Source organism: Calonectris borealis, chromosome 11 (genome assembly GCF_964195595.1).
Source record: "Calonectris borealis chromosome 11, bCalBor7.hap1.2, whole genome shotgun sequence".
In the NCBI taxonomy this organism is placed as follows: Eukaryota; Metazoa; Chordata; class Aves; order Procellariiformes; family Procellariidae; genus Calonectris; species Calonectris borealis.
Window position 1 is genome coordinate 10,311,341 of NC_134322.1, and position 22,268 is coordinate 10,333,608.

Sequence of the window (22,268 nt, forward strand, 5' to 3'; positions counted from 1 at the left end):
ATTATACACCACGGACCAAGTCACCACCTATAGGCTTCTGCCAATCTTTAAACCAATTTCAATATGGCAGCTTTTTATCTGTAGACTTACCATATTCAGAAAACTTCAATTTTCATGTATAAAGCAACAAACTTAACAAACAGTCATCTAAGCCTTGAGTCTTTAAGGAAAAGTTAGTAAAATAAAAAAAAAATATATATAGTATGCGTACTTAATTCAATTTGGAGGAAAAACAATCAAGTTTTCTTTGTGCTAGCTAACTGGAAGGTAAGTAAATGCCTCCTGCTTCTTGTAGGTAAGGTTCAGCAAAGCTCTGATACATATAAATATTATCTGGAGGCTCTACTACATCTGAGTTTGGGCAAGGAAACCCCAGATTACTTTGTGCGTTGCAGATCTGTGAAAAATATACAGTCAATACAACTTTAGTGGAAAAAAAGAAAAAGAGTCAGATGAAGTTACTATTAGAATATTAGCAAGAAAAACTGTGGTTCCACTAGAATAATTTTCTGGATGAGAAATGTACTTTTTAACATTTATTTATGTTATTTACTTATTTTTCCACAGTGGCTTCCCAACCATGAAAAAATACCACTGAGTGTTAAGGCCTAGATTTTTATTTTGTTTCATTTTTAGGTGTTTTGATTTGGCATTTTGCAAATCTGTTTCATTTTTTTAAGAATTTGATGTCAGAATACTCCAAACATGACTATCTACAAGACAAAGAAAAAAAATTACTAGAGTTCTTCAGCTTATGAAGCGGATCCTTTGGGAAATGAATAGTCATATGTTTGAAGGTGGAAGGGACAATTCCTGTCATCTAATCTAACTGCTATACAGCACAAGCCAAGGATCCTCTTTCACTTATTTCTGGATCAAGCCCATAGTTTCAGACTGAGCTATGGTAGCTTCTTCGTAAGGATGCTCAGGCTTTATTGCGAGAAGTTAATCAGCTCACTATTTACGAAACTCTATTGCTAACCCTAATACCAACGTTCATTCCAGTCTTAACTATAGCCTTCTATAGCCCACATGCCACAGAGCGAATCTCCAACATCTTGCTTACATTTCCATCCTGTTACTACTGTGAGGCTTTCATTATCCACTGGTAAACCATTTCTTTTATATGACCACTTTACCCTAATACCGGCTGAGGCTCACTGCAAAACTACGAGGCTTCAAAAATAGGAGAAACTATTCTCTTCCCAGTTATATAGACCTTTATTCGATACAGCGTACTTAAAATCTCAATAAAGAGATAGTATTAAAAAAGGTAAATTGTTTCTAGTTGGTCCTTTGACTAGATCTGTGATTTAATATACAAAAGATCTTAAGATAAGTTCAGTATCAATAAATACTGAAGGACTGACCCATCACACTCTGGTAGCTGACATAGCTCTTCTGACCTCCTTTTCCCAAACCTAACATTACCAAAGTTTTGGCATTCCCTGACACTTTCCTGACTATGTTGATGTTTTTGTAGAGGTATAGCTCAGGTTCTGGGCTAGCTATACAAGGGAACAGAAAGCCAAGGTTTTGTTTTCCCCAGAGGATGGCCCAAGCATTCTTTAACTCTCTTTCTGGAAGATAATAAAGTCAAAACTTTGTTATTTTGAGGTACATTAGAGGGCTTCCTTATTTGAATATCAGAGGGTATATCACCACTTTCTCTAGCCAAGCCCCTAAATTGCAAAAACTGACCTAAAACATTTCACTGAGACACCAAGAGAAAGCTGACCAACTTTCTGACAAGAAAAGGTGCAGTCCTTTTGGTTAGATAGGAAATGTTCAGATGTATTTGCAGAATGTGCTGAAAGTGCAGAGTGAATATCAAAAAGCTGAGGCAGTCTTTTAAGTCGTTTTCTGTCCATATGCAACATCATTATCTAATATCAATCCAGTCTTTCCCTAAGAAATCGATATTAGACTGTGTGCTAAGTTCATATTTTATTAACTACCCCATAGAGCAGAAAGTGCATGTGTTCAACTAAGCGCAACCATTTAATGTCATTTAAAGGTGATGAAATCTTTTAGATCCAAAACCTTTCTCAGCATGCTACAGTTTTACACCAACTATGGGAAAGTTATTGATAAAAGGGATGGAGGGAAGATGCAAGATTGCCCAGGTAGTCTGGGAGGATACCATTTCAAACATATTTTCTGTTTTCATAACATATGTGGCATCATGAAAAGAAGCAGAAAGCAGGACTTATTTATGCACTGTTACACCGATAAGCTCTGTTACAGCCCAGTACTGTATATAAAAGAATAGTCTGTCTCAAGCAGCAGAGCCATAAAACTTTGAGTGGCAAACTGCATTTAGTAGACTGCTGGGAGGTCTGTGTAAACAATAATAATTTATGTCAGGACTTATGTTAAGGGTCATTGTGGTTTTTTAGCATAATGATGTTAAACAGTTTGACTTTTTTATTAGTAGATAATATATTAGCAATATTTAATAACTAGTTTTATTGTAGTCCTATGACAAATTCATCACTGGGAAAAAAAAACCCGCAATTGTCTGAGATTTCCAGCCAGCTCATTTATATAAAAGGTACTTTGGGAATAAAACAACTTCTGTGGTAATTCAATCTTATAGCATACTACACTGCATATTAAGGTGTATATCAAGAATTTGCAGAAAGCTGTACACACATGCTCATGTCTCAAGCAAATCAGAGTGAGGTTATCTTCTAAAACTAAGCCTTTTCAGAAGTTGAGGGAAAGCCAGCAAAGACCAACCAACCAGTTGGCAATTTTTGGAGCAGAGCTCCTCGTCTCTTTAACAAACAGATCCATTTATTCTTTCTTGATACCTTCCTTATTATGTATTCTCCCACTGTGATAACTTCATTTTTTTGCCATGCCTTTTTTTCCAAGTACTTCTGACCATGAACCACATGATAATATATTATTTGACATATGCTTTTTATCTAAAATCAGTTATTGACTCAGTCTCATGGAACACAAGCACAGAAGGACCTCAGGCTGCAACCTACATGTGGTCAATAGAGGTTAGCAACCAGAAGAGCCTTAACAAAGCATCACTAGGAGCATGCCTAATGTCACACAACAGTTTGACAGGATCAGTGCAAGAGTTGTCAAATTTTGGCTTGCGGCTTTGTGCAGACCCATAAAAAAATGGTATTGTTGCTGTGATGGGTCTTCATATTTTCAGCAGACAGAGAAAATAAAAATGAGACAATCCACTTTTCCATAAAAGCAGAAATATGCACTCCCTTAATGTAGCTATACTGTTTGCACTCTTCTTCTTTGCACTTTTGAAGACATAGCACATTATTCTCACTGTTTTTTAAATATTGAACTGTTAGATTTGCTCACAATAGATGGATTGTATCTTGTCAGAAGTCTTGGTCTACTTCTAAAAAGAGTGTTTATTGGAGAGGGAAGACTTTAGTTTTTGCTTCTAGAATGAGCACAGCTGTGGCCCAAAAAACATGAAGTGGAGATACAATTAAATTAATTTTGAACATATTTCTTTTCCATCCCATCTGCTATTGAAGATCTCCTCTCCATTTACACCATCCTGCTTATCCTGTTTTCTCCATCCCTAATTTTTTTTCCCCATTTCCTTTACTTGGTCTTTCTTTTCACGACATCCCCTTCTTGGTTAGAAAATCACCATTTCATTTCTCAATGACTATTTCTCTGAACATTCAATGGAGGTGATATTCTCTTCCCAAATCCTTCCCCCCGGCCCCATCCCAGCCCTGGCTTTGAGCCACTTCCATTTTTTAATTTTTTTTTTTTTTTTTCTTCTTCATACTGGGCTTCTCCGAAACCATCTTCATGGCAGCAGTGATTATTTAGTCTGTCCTTTGCAAACCTTTGCAACAATCAGCCTTTGATGCTGTCCTCAAAGTGCAAACTATATTTGAAGCTTTTTTCTACTTCTTTCAGGCTTTATATCTTGTTCATTCTTCACTGCTTAAGGCTCTGTGCTTTCGACTACATTTTTTTCCTGAATTTCTATGCTTATTTCAGCCTGGTCCATCAATTTTATGCAAATAATGTAAATGTATTTATAGTCCTCAGCTCAAGTCTGGTCTACATTATAAGTTGTGTACATGTAACTAAGGTCATTCAGGAATGTGGGGGAAGTGAAGCTATAGTATATTGTCTTTTGCTATAGAGCAGTTCAAAGGTAGAATATTCTCCCTGATTCTGCTACTACTCTCTTCAAATAAGAACTTAGTTTTACTACTTCACTAAAGATCACACGACTCAGACCTTACCAGGAAAGACCGCATTTTAACAAAGCAAAACCAAGATAAAATCCCATCATGGGGAACTCTCCTTTTGCAGTGCTGGATGCTGCAGGTTGGGAGAAATGGGAAAAGTCCTATCTCCTGGATGAAAGACATGTGAAACAACCTGGGAGTAAACATCCAATCCAAGATACCTAGTCATCTCACCATACTCCTATATTTTTATTTTATTTTTTTATTTCCCGTTGCTCTCTGCCAGAAGGCTTACTACTATTTCCTTATTGTCACTATGACTCTTGCTCAGGCCAGGATTAATTTTATCTAAAATGACCCTTTAAAGCTCCCTTTCTTAATTTTTTTTTCCCTCACAGAGTTTAATTATGCTATCACTTCAAAGCCCCTCAGTAGGAAGTCTCTGTCATCAGGCAGATGCTATAAGTTTTTTACCTTTCCATCCTTATATTATTTCTCCCCTAAGTAACAAATTTAGAAGCATGCTGTTCAATCCCCATAATACAAATTCCTGTAATACAAAATATTATTTAGCACAACGTTTCCTCACTGTATATATAGGAAGCTTTATTCTTCTACTGTTGACTCTTAATAGAAGTTAACATTAACACAAACCTTTTCCATATACCCTTCAAGTATATGGAAAAGTGTATTCTTCTATCAGAAGTGCTCTGTATTTATACTACTACTGATTTTAATTTACAGCTCTGTCTTCTCTCACTCAAGTCCAACCTCTGCCTTGCTTGCTATCTATATGCAAGTCACTTTACACAGTTCTGTAAAGCATTATCTCATTATTCTGTCTCTCACTGTTGAGCATTTTCAGACCCTCTGTGTGAAAGATGAGATATAAAAATAAATTGAATTGGAATACATGATGCTAAGTCCTGAACTTAAACAGACTACACTCACAGTGCATATGTAATTTGACAGCTACAGGCTATACTTTCATGACATACATCAAAAGGATTAATGCAAGGGAATTAAAGTTCTAGCCATTCTGGGCAGTCTGACCTAGACATTAGACTCATGGTCATATAATCCCATGTTGTTATTAAACAATCTGACAAAGAAAAACTGGGGTGATTAATACAATGATTACTAGTTACACTGTATGCCAGAGCCAACCTCCAAAGTTCAACGCTTCTGTAAATGTTCATGTCGTCTGTCCACCATATCCAGGCAGCCGTCTTAGCTGCCTTCGTTAATACAACATGAGAAAACATTTGTAAACTTACAGATTTCTGTCAGACAAAAAAACCCCAACTACAACAACAACAAAAAAACCCACCACAACAGGATGTTTTAGAGCATTTCTAAACAGGAAAGCTATGTAGTATGGAGCTTTGGGTGTCAGCTTTGATAAAGCTGGACTGAGTAAGGGAGAAACTATTAGTTAAAATTTTCACTCTAAGAAGAAACAGGAATGATGGAAATACTGAAGATATAATTTGACATACAGAAAAGGGAAGGCTCCATCTGACTCTGTGGGTCTTAAAAAATCCACAGAATTCTCTCTTCTGCTTGTTTTCCACTGGTATTTCAACTCACTTAAAATAGGGAGGACATAGAGATACAAGAAACTTCATGGATCAAATCCTGTAAACATGATTGAACACTAGAAGAACAGAAAGTATTACATCCCATATCAATGTTTACAGATTTAAGATTTATAATTGTTTCACTTTGAGGCAAAGCCATAAAAGAATACATCATAGAATCAACAGAAGTCATTCCAATTGTTCTAACTTTAGTTAACTCTGTGCAAATGCTGTGGCTTTGAAACTTCATTCCTCCATGTGCTCTTTAATCACAAAAGTATAGTAGTACTAAACTTATATGAAGAATAAACAATGATCATCTTTTTTTTAATTACAAATATATAAATAATTTTGATCTGAATCCATCTGATCAAAATTAAATCTGAAATAGCTATTGTTGCTTTTATTTTTTTAATTAAATAATGAAAAAAAAGTTAAAACTTCTCAGATTTTAAATTGTGGACACACAAGACTCTCAGATACTAAGGCTTTTGTGAATGTTCATTTTCACAGTACATCTTTTCCTGCACTGACTGTAGTAAGATTTAAACTTGCATGCCTGCTTATTAGTCTGCTAAAATTCAAGCCCTGAGATCTACATTAATTCTTGAGTATAGGGAAAAATTATTTTTGACTGCAGTGAAGCTCAGAAATGTAACCATGCAAGGATTTTTTATTTTTAAACACTGTGAAAAAGCAATATTAAGAAAGTCTTTGCATATTCCTTAGTAGAACTGAGGCATGTATTGTATTTCCCAAATGCAAACAGCCTCATGAGTCTAATGACATGTTGCACACTATCTGGTCCTTCATCATTTCATGTAAATCAAAAAGTGTCGTTAGGATTTATTCCATTTCAGGATTTAGATTGTAAAACATAGATATTTTTATGCAGAACAAACACCTATTTCCACCTTTTTCTTACTTAACACAGCATCAGAAAGTGATGTTTTGTTTTTGTTTTTTTCTCCCTCTAGACTCTTCTGACATAATATTGGTAAAGCTGTCTGATAATGTAGGAGGAATTTAGCTAAGAGCAACAGCCGTTTTGAAGTGGATTCAATCCTTTCATTGAATCTCCACTAAAAATAATTTAACTCAGGTAAAACTTACATTTTACCTCAAGCCTTCATTTAGAAGTTAGTTACCCACAAGCACATAGATTTGAAATCCTCATGGTATGTACTGAAGAATCTGAAATAGAATAAATGTTTTTAGAGAAACAAAGGAAGGTTATGTACAAGCTGGAAAGTAGAAACATTCTAGGAATATCTATTGTAATTATCAGCCAATTTTATGTTTTAATGATCTTCCTTTAAATTAGAGAGGAGCATAAAACACATGCTATAAAGAAGCAATTCCATTTATCCCACTAATAAGTTGCAACCTGTTTCCGTTTTATGAGCGTGCACATAAATGTATTCAGTTAACATGAATTATGTATGCATGCCTGAATGTTCATGAACCATTCCTAATGGCTTTAGGTTATTGCAAATCTGATATCCCAATAGTAAGTTATCCATAAGTATGTATGGAAGCAACAAACTCAGCCCTGTGCCACGTTTGTGTATTTCTGCTTTAGAGTGCCAAGGAAAAGCTATTTGAAACTTCAGTTCCGGTGCTGCAAATGGGTGGCCTGTTAGTTTGCCCGAGGGTTCCTCTAAGCAAGATGGGATCCTGTCTTCAGAGTCACGAGTGCCACTGGAAAACTCGTCCTGCCTGCTGGGTTTACATAGCTGTCTGACAGTTTCCCATAGAGAGATGAAAGAATCTGGGGCCATTTAGATAAGAAGGAAAGATGGTCTGGGGAAGGAACACAACAAAAGAGCACTATGCTGCTTGGACAAATTATTTTAAAATATGCCTGGGATTTGTAAACAATGAAGCACAACCTGAACTAGTTAGTTTCTAGACACAATGTAGTATTATTACTATTAACATCATCGTCTCACTTTTTAAAAATTCTGGCTCATTTATTTTGTAACCTGAGTGCTGAAAGGAGAAAATTAATCTCTGAAATGAGCATTCAGGACAATATATATATATATTTGTGGTCCTCTACAATGACTTGGGAGATAACCTTAGCCTCAGTTTTGCTCTGCGCTGCACTCTTCTCCCCTCCACAGAGCTGCTCTATCCTCCAAGAAGCAGATTGACAAGAAGTGTTCACAGGTAGTACAAACCAGAGGAATACTATTTAACAATAATACTAACAAAAGGCAAATTGACCTAGATGATATGTAGAAGCTATATCTGAATGAATACAGGAATGATAATAAACGACCGGGATTTACACCCAATCTGTGGCCAAGCCATCCCTTCCTGGGAGTAACATCCCCACCCCTGGCAACTCCCCGCTGCAGAAGGAGGTGGGCAAGCCTCAGCTCCCCGTCTCCCCTCGCAGCCCAGACACACTTGCTGGTATTGGTCAGTGATCAATTACTACTCCCCTGAGCAAGGTTGAAGGAGGGAAAGACTTCTGTCAGAGACATTTCTCTGGCTATGAGTATTTCTGGACCTTGACCTAAAGTTATTGCCTCCTCCTTTGTGTTTATTATTTCACACTCCGGTGGGATGAATAGTGGAGTGTTTTCTCAAAGCTAAGAAACGCCCACTCACTCTCAGACAATGATGAATACAGACGTTAAACTCAAAAAGCACCAAACAAACAATTCCCATTGCAATCCTCCTTGCACTCACAAAAACATGAGCATGGGGAGTGTCCCACTCCTAGAACTTTTCTGCACAAGAGATCTGTTTTCTTAGGGCTTGTCCACAGAATATCAAACTTCTATCATTGTTAAAGAAAAGGAGTAACAGTACAGAATAGACTACTGGAGATGCTATTGTAACCAATATCCTTCCTTTAAAACACAAAAGTCAAACTCCTCTTTTTTTTAAAAAAAAAAAAAAAAAAAAAAAAAGAGCCTTGATCCTAACACACTGCTTGTCACAGGCCAAAACAGGAACATAAAAGAACAGTCAGGAATTTGAATTATGCAAAAGATGATTTGACTGGTGGGTGGGTGTGACAAAAAGGACAACAGAAACGCACAGACAGGCAGAATTTTAGAAAGAAATCCAGATGCAGGCTGGGCAAATGTGGGATGCGCAACTGAGAAAATCCTAGACAAAACTTTTGAGTCTGAGTACCAGCTGAAAACAATCTCCTGTTGTTTGATCCTCCTATGCTTAAGGAAAAGGTACTTGGCACATCTTTTTAAATAAACAGGATTACATGAAAGACATTCGTCTCCAACATCGAATTCTCCTTCTAACTGAAACAAACTTGTGAGACTGAATGCTTGACTAACTCAAAAAGAGTTATAATGTTTTTTTAAAAAGCCTTTTAGTGTTCTCATTAACAACATATGCACCCTGGCAATAGGTGGTCACTGTGTTTTAGCAGTTAAAAAAATAAAATTTCAAATTGCAGTTTTACCAGGAAGCTGTAAAAACACCCATTCTGAAAGTAACCATGAAGTTTGATAACCCATTACACCAAATAACATTTCTGGGGGCTAATCCATGCTGATGACTCAATACAATCTCTTTCCTAAAAACCTGATTTCTGGCACTGGAAATAACTGCACAGCTCTGGGATATGTTGACTCCAGTATTAAATATCAAGAACTTTGAACACAAAATCTCCGTTCTAATCAAGCAGCTATGTATGTTTAATGTAATTCTATCACTCTAAAGCACAATCTATCCTGTCTTTGAGGAACTTGGATGAAGGACAGATCCAGAGCTATATTCTAAGGAACAACCTGTGATACCTCTGTGTAACATGATGAATTACACAACCAGAATTCTGAATTTATTGATCACTTAACATGAAAAAAGCAAGCATCTTTAAGGTCATGGACTTTTCCTGAGAGGTCTACTAACCAGCAAAATATGCTGGCAGGTGCATTTTACTACGTAGAGAATTTCTCCAACCATCGAGCTGTTATTTTTAATCACCGCAACATGCATATGAATGAAGACAAGTATAGGAATTAATATCAGCAATGCTTCTGCCTGGGAGAAGACTTGGCTCTACGCATTTTCAGACAAAACACATGACTAAGTCATCAGCAGCATCAATGCCAAACTTCATCAGCTTAGTGAGGGCGAGACAGGAACTGTCTGGCTGAATAATACCAAAGGTTCACCTACTTCATTTCCAGTCTCCAGCTAGGCCCATGATCAGATGCTCTGGAGGAAAGGATGAGTATCCCGGCTAATTTACTTTCATGTTAGATCTCATCTAAGTGTCAAGTAATAGCCAAGAGGAGTGGCAGGGCCCACGCCATACGTACCTTCCCTGTTGGGCAGCCAGGGTCCTCATTGCACTTTCCAATGGCTGAGCTGGACTATGCTCCATGCAGCTGCACACATTCCTTCCTTTCTCTCAGCTTCATATTTCTATTTGATTTTGTTGACTCTATGGAAATGGAGCCAACTTTTCTGCCAGTTTTAATGGATTTCACCCTGAAATCAATAGAAAAATGCCCATCTATAATAGCTGCCAATTTAGTTCCTAATCTGCATTGTGCCAGACAGGAAGTTTCTTTGGCTATCTTACTTTGAGGGAAAAGTAAGAAACACAGAAATGAAAAAGGGCAAGATTTATCTAGGAGGTGGCAGCAGCTAAACTGTTTCAGCTAATGCAGCTGCTGACATTTCCAGCCATTCAGTGCATTCCTCCCTAGGGAGAATAAAACTGAAAGAAACTACTTAGTATGAAACTACTGGATGTCCATTAAAAATCATTCTAGTGGTGAAGATGAAGAGTCTCATTGGCAAAATACTCCTTGTATAAATCTAAAAACAACATTAAAAGTCATCCAAAAAGCAGGCAGTTAAATAGATTCTTTCACACTGAGAACCAGCAGTATGGGAGACTAAAATGGATTCTAGGAAAAAAAAATTACTTTTGAAAAATTACCACTGATAAAGAGATTTCCCAGTCAATGTCTGCGTAATGCTGAAGAGAATGATTTTTTGCACAAAACCCCATGAGATGCTAGAAAATATGATTCAAAGAAGAGCTTTAGATGCAGAATTCAAGGAATTTGTGGGGATGGCAGATCACTTTCTTATATTACCACCTGTTATACAGGATAACAGAAAGAAAAAGAGAGCTTTATTCTAATGAAGGATGGGATTTAAAGGTTCTCTCTCTATTCAAACAGTATGGAAATTTTGGGATCTGGGATAGTAGCAACATCCAATGCAAATGAACTTATTAAGAAATTAATGGAGCCATGGTGATTTAAACTAATCCAGAATGAAGTTTCCTCAAAATATTTTGAAAATAACTAACCTATGAAACATGGTAGGTAGTTTTAAGAAAGGAAGCTTTGTGAGGTAGCTGCCAACAACTGTATCTTACTCCAATGAATGGGAATATACCAGGCATCGCTCTGGGCACGACACTCCCTGGGAACATTTAGTAGTAATTCCATAATCCTATTCCTTTATGCACACAAGACTACTCCTATGGTAACCCCTCAGGATCCAAACCAAGGTCAATACTTCAGCGCTCCAGGTTCTGTACAACACAGTGACAATTCCTGCCTCCAGAACTCCAAACTTGCAAGCATACCTATATATTAGTTTTGTTTGCAGTTTAGCTCTGGGAATGGGCAAAGACTGCATGAAATCGGAATGGACAAATGCTCCACAGAAGTCCTATTTTACCCTCGAGGCAGATACCTTGGTCAAGTCTATAATTTATGTGTTTTCTCCCCTCTAGATACTACAGACACAAGTAAAGCAATGCGTTCCCTGATTTAACCAGATTTTCTAAGAGCATGGTTTTATGTGGTGCTCACTGACCTCTCTCGTCATTTGAGTTCACTGCATATAGCAGGGTTATGTGAACTTCACTGTTAGATTTAACATTTTTGTTTCAGATTCATCTCCTCTGTTCACCATCTCCATAGCTGGATAGAAAATCAAGACTTTTACCTCATTATAAAAGCTGGAAAGAAAGATAAGTCTTTTATCTTATTATATAAGCTTAAAGTGAAAAGCCAAAAGAAAAAGACATAAAAACTAAGTGGGAATCTTTGTCAACTTCTGTGAATGCCATTTAAGAAGACCGAACAGAAAATAGATGTACATGGAGAAGAAGGCTAAGGAAAACATTTCAATTCATTTTCAGCAAATCTGGTTTTCTACTTTTCTGTTGAAATGAAAGCACAAGTGGCAACAACTCCATGCCTATGCTTGTTATTGCCTACTCAAGAATCAAGTGCTCTTTCAGTCAAGACTTGATTGTTGGAAAGAAAATAAACTGTCAACTGGTGAGGCTTGTTATCAAGCTGGAAAGCGAGAAAGAGTTGCTTGCTGCTGCTAGTTTTGGGATTTTGTCAAAATGGCTTTTAGAAGTACATTCTTTTGCTGTAATCCTTGAAATAGTTCTCTTGGAGAAACAGCGTGCAATGAGGTCGGAGTCAAAGAGCACCCCGGCTTCGTGGTCTCATCCCTGTAATTGAGACAACATGGTCCAGCAGAGGAAAAAAAATGGGATTCCAGAAGCTTCAGTTCTCCTCTCAACTCTGTCAGTGCCTGTTTTTACACCATAGGAAAGTCACTTAATCTTTCTATTCTTCAGTTTTCCCATCTGTAAGACACGACTGATATTACCCTTTTAATGACACACTGGGAGGTCTCCGATGATGTCTATTTACACAAGCTAACTTGCAACAAATTAATTTGGCATTTGATCAAACCTCATGTTCTCTGTCCCCTGCAAATAGCCTTCTCTGAGCTGTAACCCACTTCTGTTCTCTGGGCAGCAGTTGCTCTCTTCGTGTTTTTCACAACACCTATCTCTAGAACAGGATAAATGAAGAGGACGTTTGTTTTTTTTTCATATCTCAGCTTTTCACGTATCACCATATTTGTAGCACTATACAAACATGACGAATGTCCCTGATTTTTCTGACACTTTGCAGCTTTAAAGACTCTGTGAGGTCTCCCTACATGTTCAGAAAAGATTGTACAAGAAGTGTTTGCTTAGGCTTGGCAGCCTTCCAAGATTTTCAAAAGCGAATGCTAAATGTGGGTATTAAATAATGTCTAGGTAAGACCCTTCCACGCTTCCAGAGATGATGGGGAGAGGGCAACACACACCCTAAAACAAACAAACAAAAAAAAACCACGCAGAAAGTCCCAATTTCCACACTTAAAGCACAATCTTGGTCCTGCAAAGTGGGCTTGTATAAGTGGCTGTCCCCACATTAACAGAATGAAAGGAGTAAGAGGAAAAACACAAGTACAGGCAACTCCTGCACTCACTCATGAAACTACATTACAAGGGTAATTAGTCTTAGTAATCACCTGAGTTACCTTTTAAAAACTGAATGCTTTCAATTACTTCAATTTCTTCTGTAACAACACAGGTCAAAGCAGCACACAAAAGGCATCAGAACCAGTACCCTCCTGTAGCATCAGTTCACAGCATCTACTTTCAGAGGAAGTAAGTTAAAAAGAAAAGGAAATGTAAGGAAAGGGAGAAGGGAATGAAATGGTAATAATCCCAGAATGAAGAAATATATTCACTCTCTTTGATGTCTGACTTAGAGGTGGTTAGGGAATTCTAACAGGACATGTTTTTGTTGGGAAGTGCCAATTTGTTGAAATAAGAGTATGTCATGCAAGCAGACACAAGGGAAGAGTGCCTGATTTCCTGCCTGGCTACCTCTCTGAGTGCTGCAAAAGCTTGAGTTTCCATGGCCTTAAACTCTGGAATTGCCCTAGTCTGCAAAGATCACTACGCTTATAGACCCTACAGCCTTTGGGCCAAACACCAGGAAGCTGGGTGCTCTGGGAGCTTCAGATCAATATGAGATTCACTCATACCAAACAACGATGGACTATTACCTTGATTCCTCAAGGATTCTTATGCTTTCCAGACTCCTGGGACATCGAGTGTCCAAGAGGTCAGGACATTCCTTTGAAAGAAATTAAATATTTTTATTTTATTTCTTGTGTTGTCAAGACATTGGAATCCCCCTCCCCCTCAACAGGAATGTAAAATTCCACATATTTTGAGTTGCTTGTAAACAACTCATTAAATGTAGCTAATGCAGCAAATACACCTGTATGACTCCAGGTTTGTATGAGCAATTCTCCAAAAGGATTCACGTTAGAAATAAAAATTTAAAAGGGTATTGACAGGACTGATTTACTTTGCACCACTGGGACTGCTAACCCATATATACTAAACATATATAGACAAGGGCAGATATTCTCCAATGAATAACATTCAGAGGAAATGCCACCCAAAATTTAAGGTAAAGATCAGTTTGCATGCAGAATGTTAAACAAAAGCTTCTTGGCCTGCTAGTGACTGTCACATAGGTATGAAAATCTTCTTAGGGTAAACCCTAGAAAAGCTGCAGAATGCATACAGCATCCCACTGTGCTTACCACTTAGTTCTGGCTCTCTCAGCAGTACTTCAGCAGGAGACTACAAATATTGCTAATCTAAAGAAGGCAGTGCAATGGGGGCTGGAGCAGAAACTATTTTGAGTGATGGAACTAATAACTCCAAAAAGATAGTAGCAGTTCCGTTATATTTCACTTAGTTGCCTGTGGAACAGCCTTCAATGAGACCTATACATGAGGGTTTACATATTAGTTAATAATTTTCCAAGGTTATACTAACATTAAAAAGAAGCCTTCTAGATAATTAAAGGTAATTGACCTCGGTCAGTATTCTTATTAAACAGCTATGGTGAAACACCGAAAGATGATTTGCATAGACCGGATTAACACACATAATATGAGCCAGCAGCAACATAACATGGTACGTAGAACACGTTGCAGGACAGCACAGGGGGAACAGAGACATAATTGTACCACTGGATTTACCCCAATAGATTGGGTTTTATGCATGTGATTAAATAAATGAAAGAATAATGTATGCAGAAGTTAGAATTCTGAGAGCTAAACTGAATCTGGTCTACAGTGTAAATATTTAGTGCAGACCTTCATTGTGTGGTTTAGCAAGAAGAAAGCCATACAGTGGGTTACACCAAAGATCCATTTAGCCTGGTATCCTGTCTCTGATAACAGCCAAAACGGATGCTTAAGGAAAGGGTATGAACACAGGACAAGTATAGGGTATGCCCTGCCAATTCTCAGCAAACCTGCAGTTTAGAAACTTCCTGAGCTGGAAGCTGGCCCTATATCAGTGTCTTTAATGGCTCTTTATGAACTATTTTTCCACGGGTTTATCTAATCACTTTAAGAAACCATTTGTATTTTGGCATCTCCAACATCCTGTAGCAATAGCTTCCACAATTTAATTATGTGTTGCCTGATCATTTCACTTGTTTTTTGTCAAGTGAGAAATAATAAATAATCGCTATCTTTTCACTTTCTTCATGTCACTCCTGACTTTATGTAGTTTCAGTACATCTTGCTTCCCCCTTATTAGTTACCTTTTCTCGAAACTGGAGGGACCTAGATTACTGAATCCTCCCTTTCACAGAAGCCATCACATCCCTCTGATCACATCACTTTCTTTTGTACTTCTACAGCTTCCGTCATGTTCTTGAGATGGGACAGCTGGAATTGCACAAAGTATTCAAAATGAGGTTGCACCATTTATTTTATTCTAAATGTGGAAAACATTAAGAACATCATTTATAACCCCTAATGCATTTTGTAGCATGCTGCAATTCCCCCTATTCAACTAGCACAGTATGTCTCTCTGTTCTTTATGTGTTTTGTCCTCAGCACAGCTCTATGCTTTCTATCATCCCTTCGCTTATGCTCTGACATCACCACATCTTTCTCCTTCTCCCCAATTTCTTCTGACCTCAAATACTAGACAGCAAGTTCCCATATCTCTGCAAAACTGGAGGATTTATGGTGCTTCTCCCGATATCCAAGCTTTGTGCACTTCCCAGACTTACATGTTGCATAATATCTATTGCTGCTTTCCTTTATCCTGTCCCTCTTTGCCTTAGCTTAGCAGCTGAAGCCAGAATTTTAGCTTCGGAAAGATTCTCTGCACACTTTTCAGACGTTTCAAGACAAGTCTTTTTATATCAAAATACCACAAGGCATTTTGCCTAAAGAAGTAAAGCTAAGTAAGACATACTTGCTCAGGTACAATCCTAAACATAGCTACACAAATTAGGCATGCAAATTGTGAGTCTAATCATAAGTACTTCTCACAACCATACGGGCAAAGAAAAGTTACCGTTGGGGCAGGTTCAGCTCATGCAGGGGTCAAATTACCCTTCAGAGATGCTTATATCTCATTGACTATATTGAGAATCTAGGACACGTATGATCCTAAATTTAACATCTCAGTTAAGTGAGATGACTCTGGGATTTCAAATTTCTAGGACAAAACAACCTGGGGTTATATGAAAACAGAACAGCAGAATCCAAGCCAGACTCCCTCCACCCCAATACCTTAATCCCTACAAGCAATAGCCAAAGTTTTAAAAACACTTTTTCCTAGGTAGATTTTGCACAGCTTAGAGTCAGGCCATACAAAAATTGTAGCAGGCTGTGCCAAGCAAAATTCCCAGGGTGTTGGTTTCTGTTGGGAATAATTGCCAAATGGGGCATTAATTGAAACTTCAGCTATTAGGTTTCTTGCTTTCCCTATGAACTTTTACAAAATGGGCATTTCAAAATGGTCTAGTTCGTATCCAAAATGCTTCTTCATGGCATTTATAAAGTATTTCTTTTCAGCAACACACATTTGGAGCTCCAGGTATAAGCAGCAAAGCCATAGCATCTGCAAAATCTCTCCTCCTTTTTCTGAATGTCGTGCAGTCCTTACATTTGAATTTCATTTCTTTTCTTGGTTTCTCAGTCTTCTAGTGTTACTTTAATGCAATTGCCTAGTTGTTAGCAGAACACTTATTGCCAACCGTTTCCCTGAACCAGCCTCATGCTTCAGGTTGACATAATAAAACCAACCCTCAAGACTCTCTCACACACAAATGTGCACAGACCAATTGGCTCTGGTTAGTGCTTGTTTCATTTTTATTTTCATTTCGCTTTTTCATCATGACTGCAAACCAAAATAAACCAAACAAAGGGAGTGAAACCACAAACAGTAATGTACACGTAAGACTTCAGCTGAAGTCTCCAAGAAGCAAAAGTACTCAGTTTCTCAGGGGAGCCTAATCTTTCACCCGCATCTCTATAATCCCATCATAGCAGAGAATGCGTTTGCTTGCAGAAGTTTATCTATGGATCTACAGTATTAGCTCTTGTATAAGGGTGAGGCTCCATAGGAAAATTAAGACAAACTGTTTAGACCTTCCCTGTAAACAGGGGATGACAGGAAAAGGATAAAAAAAGAAGCCTAAACTGGTCAAAGCAGGCATCAAGGAGCTTAGCATTGCAATACTCTATTTTGGAGCACAACAGTATTCAACAAAACTTAAAATCAAAGATATTCATTAAAATTGTATCGATCATCCAAAATGCTTCCAGGCAAATGCTACATGAGAATGTTTACTTTTCTTGTATTTTGGATAAGGATGGACAATTAATTTTTTTCCCTAGCTACTCTAGGACTACCCTTATCCATCTGCTACTTGTTTATATTGTAGGTCTTCTTGCCGTTACCATGTGCTACACTTGATTTACTCAAAAATAATTTTCATACATCCCAAAACTTAATTCAGAAAAACACCCTTAATGTTTATCCACATTTCTTTCCCAAATGGATCTAGTTATTTTTTTAGTCTACTATTGCTTTTTGCCAAAGGAAATTTGTACTAGAAATGTGTATAGAAAGGAGGCTGAATTATTCAGTTTATGCACGGAGTGAGCAATTGCAAAGCAAGCTTACCCACTACACTGATCCTGTAAAGACACTTCCTTCAGTGCTTCTTCAACTGCCCTGATTGCTTGACAACAAATGGTGGTTCTTGTGACAGATGCAAATGTTTAGTAGAATTTAATTCAAACACATCACGTCACATTGCATATTAAAGAGCAAGAAAGGCAATGCTGCTGGAAAGCAGTACCCAAAACTATTATATATTTATTAACGTGGTCGTGTCACCAGACATAAAAGAAGATAAGTTTTTCACTCATTTGAAAAGACACTATTTGCTTTGCTAACTAAACCACCGCCACAGTGGCATTTATTTTAGAATAACAAATATGATCAGAAGAGAGACATGAAAGTGTGACTCCAGATTTTCTCTGCATTAGTCAGAATGGTGAACATAGAGACCAAATGCCAGAGAAACAAAATGCTACAGGCTCACAATAAAGGCCAACTATAGGACACCTCTGAATAGGCAGTCAGTGCTTTGTTGTAGAGCTTCTGTGAGGTAATCAAATCTGTGATTTTTACAATCAAGCCAGAAGTGCCTCAGTATGTTGGACAGGTAGCCCTGTGCCCTACTCAGAGATGCATGCAATGAGAAGAACTTGTTCTGGGCATTGAGGAGATGTATGATCCCCATAATAACAGCAGAGAAGCCAAGATTGTCTCTAGACAAAAGTATTGCCTGAAGTGGGCCTTCTTTTAACAGCAGAAAAATCATCGCTTCACACAGTAGTTGTCAGCACATATTCTTCCTAAGTAATATCTGTATATGATCTCAGCTCTTGGAGTCTTGCCTTCACACTGAACAAGAGGGCACTGAGACCACAAAGCAAAAGAGGAATGGTTTGCCCTTTTGTGAAGGTTGGTTTTTCCCTTTTTTTTTCCTTGATAAGTAAATAAACAATAATAATAGAAGCAAAACCATAATCCCTTTCATTCCAGTTTGGACAATTCAAAGGCTTGGCAGAGCTATCCTAAGTTGCAAAGCATGCTGTTTTATGGGTCCTTCTTCCAGTCCTATACCATCACTGATAGCCTCTCTATTTTAAGGTATTCTTTCTCTCTCAGTTTTTCAAAGCCGAAACAACTCTCCTTCTCCTTGCTATTCCCTGAGTCCCCTGGTCCCATTATACCAATACCTTGGGAAGACACTTTCTTTTCCCCTCAACTTTTCTTGACAGGTTGGCAGTATTTTAGTCTGTTTAGCTTTTGACAAACAAAACATATTCTTCCTGTTTGCCACTTTGGAAAGGGGTGTTTATTTGAAGGAACAGAGCCAGAGACGGTATTTTATGAAATGGCTGCTCACATGGCTGTGGTATAAATGGTTCCTTCCTTTATTTATGGACTTCCTGCAATACCAGTGTAACTGGCTAAACAGATTTGGACATGGCTTGACAGGTCTCTGCATTAGTGCTGCTCAGCATTACATAAGTCTCACTCCTCCCAAAACAAGCCGAGCAAACTCATTTCTCCGTACTCCGAGCCCCTTCTGGGAGAAGAATAAAGGTCTAGGCTGAAAACTCTGACACGCAGCCTGATGGGCTGCTCTCGCAAACTCGGTCCTCTCTCATCACATCACTAGACAAAAGCTGGATTCTTGACTGAGAACAGAAATATGTTTTCAACTCCCTTCCCCATCTACCCTATTCTATACTGACTCAACTACCTAAATTTAGATTTGAAAAAGCTTCTCAGAAAGAACTAATGAAAATTATGTCACTTTTTATACCATCTATTAATTTGCTTTCTTTTTATTAAGAAGCTGTTTCAAAAATGGCTAGGGCTAAATTCCAAGTAGTATAAAATCCTACACGAGAAGATATGGAAGGAGAGCACGAGACATCTTCTATAAAAAGAATTCTAATTGGGAAGGTAAATGTGTCCATTTACCAAACAGATGAAGCTTGTAGATGAAAGGGCCTTACGAAAATAATTGAAAATGTAAGCAGCATGATAGCGTTTGGAGCAGAGCTTTGGACACACACTCTTTGCAGTGATTACAGCTGTGGAACTGTGCCCATCATAACAATAACTGAAGTCAGATGAGGGATGTATGTAGACAGGCCTGCTCGTACAGTCTGGCTCTTGCACACTGCACTAGATATTCGTTCTGATCTCAGCGGGAAAGCATGTGTTTGCAGAGCTGGCTTGGGCTGCACAAAGTTAAACTCTTTATTAAATTTTCTAGTTGGCAGTAGTCAGCAACAACTTTCAAGCATGCTAAAAAAGTTTATTTTTGAAATCCAGATTTATACAGTGGAGTGCAGCACATGTTTTCTGAATCAATGTTTCCCCCTCCTCCTTCCCTGTGGAGATCAGGGCTGCAATTTTTCCAGAGCTGTTTAAGATTAAGGCTCTAGCCCCCCTTTCAGAAATTCCAATTTTTAATTGGCTATGATTCCTGCAGCGTAACCATTTACTACTACTGGCACTGTTCTTAATCTAAGTTTTTGGTTTAGATCAGTTCGTGGTCAAGCGATACTTCTAATTCTGGATGAAGAGGTGCTACTTCAGAAAGGGAAGGTACAAGCAAAGATTTGAGGCTAAAGCTACTTAAGTGCAGGCTGCTATGGTTAATTATATCTACAGAAATGTTAATTACTTCACATCCCAAGTCATTCTACATCAGAAAAATATCAAACTGAATTTCATTGTAAGAGGGCATTTGCATGACAGAGACGTTGAAGTTGCAACGCTTGGCCCACAGTCTTTTTGCAATTGCCATGCTGATAAGGGAGTGCCTTTGTGAAAGCAGCAAGGCTGCTCTGTACAGGCAACGGCTCTCCCCGACACTTACTGATTTTTATATCATCTTGGTATCAATGTAATATAGCCAAGAGAAGATCTGGCTGGTAACATACTACTGCAGCTATTTGCTTTATCAACATTGCGCTTGAAAAAAGTTACCACTCGGTGCCACAGAGGGCACCGATACCCCCAAAGGGTGGCTGAGAAATAAGGAGCCAGAGTGAGGGGAGGCTCCGATTCTGCTCCTTCGCTCACCCTCCCTAAGGACCTGCATGGCAAAATAAAGCCACGCTGGTTATAGTCCACATGGCCGGAAGGCATGAGAACTAATCACAGCCTTTACAGGTTAGCTCTTTAGCTCAGATTTAAACGAATTTATTTTGTATTTTTTTTTTTTACCACATAAATTTGGTCTTATTTGGACATAACGAGAATGTTCATAATCATTTTGCCTACCTTGAAAGCAGCTCTTTTTCAAATACCTGAAAAACATAAATTTTTAAACTATCATTAAATATCAGATTCACATTAAAAAAAAAAAAAATCCAAAAAGTAGTTACCTTACTAACTGGATTAATCAGTAAAAGTGTAAGCTAGCTCTTATGACATATAAAACCCACAGACTTCATGACTTCATAAAATAGGGCGGCGATTGAACTTTTGAAAGCTCAGATTTAACTAGCTATTGTCTACCTGTAACACACTACGCATCGATAAAGCCAATTTCTGTCACAAAAGTGATGGTATACACATACAAGTTAACATGAAAATCTTTGGCAACAGTGTATTTTAAAAAACACTGCCATGCAATTTTTAAACAAGCTGAATTAAAAATAAGTCTCAGAAAACTTGTCAGCACCCATAAACATAGACAAATTGACCTCTCCACCATCCCCTGCACACATTCTTGCCAAAAGAAAATTACACACAAAAATGAAACAACTTTCAAGCCGATCTGCCAAACCCACAAGGGGAATTCAGATCACTATTTCTATCTATAAATGTCCATTTTAGCCACTAAAGCAGGAGCTCCAAATATAGAACATTTAATACCAGTGTCAACTTTTAAAATCAACTCCATAATTTAAAAACTCTCTCACTCCACTGCTCAATTGTATATTGCAACCAAATCCATTTTCAGCTGAAACCCTGTGCATCACACTGACTCTTTTTTGTAGGTTGGGGCCCTGGGACATTCCGACTAAAGAAAAAGGAAGGACCGTTGCTGGAGTAGAATGAAGCACCTATAGCAAGCAGTAAATTTAGTTTCCACACTATAATTTTGTAAGACAAAAGTGTTGTCTTAAAACACACAGCTTATGTTTGCAGTTCAATCAATCATGAAATGACAAAATATATTGACAAGGTTTTCAAGAAATCACTTTTCATAGCTGTGCCCTACTGGGTTACACAACATAGTGACACAGTGTGAAGAGCTATAAACTTTACAACCTTTTAGGTTGAATGCTTTCTGCCAAGCACAACAACAGCAACACCAATATACCAGAGAACAGAAAGAATTATCCCTGCTGCTCGTACAATGCTAGCGTCTCTCTGGAACAGTGAATCTCCTCTGTGTCTCCCCCTTTTTCCACCACAAGGAGTGTGATTAGATTAGTATTATGTGCAGTCATGTACCTGACAACTCAAATCTCACATCCATTGTACTCCATGCCCCTTAGGGTGAGTTTATGGCTAACCTATGTAAGAGAATGCCCTTCTCTCATGTGGAAATTACTTTATGCAATACACAGACTTTACTGATGCACTAAGAAACAACTGAAGAATAAGTGAGACCCTTGAGAGGATACTTCATCGCCCTCCCAAGCAGCATGGAAAGAACAATTTACTGGTTTCTTGGAGAGTGCCGATACATTTCCTGCTCAGAATAAAACAAACCAAGGACCCAGCCCCTTACTT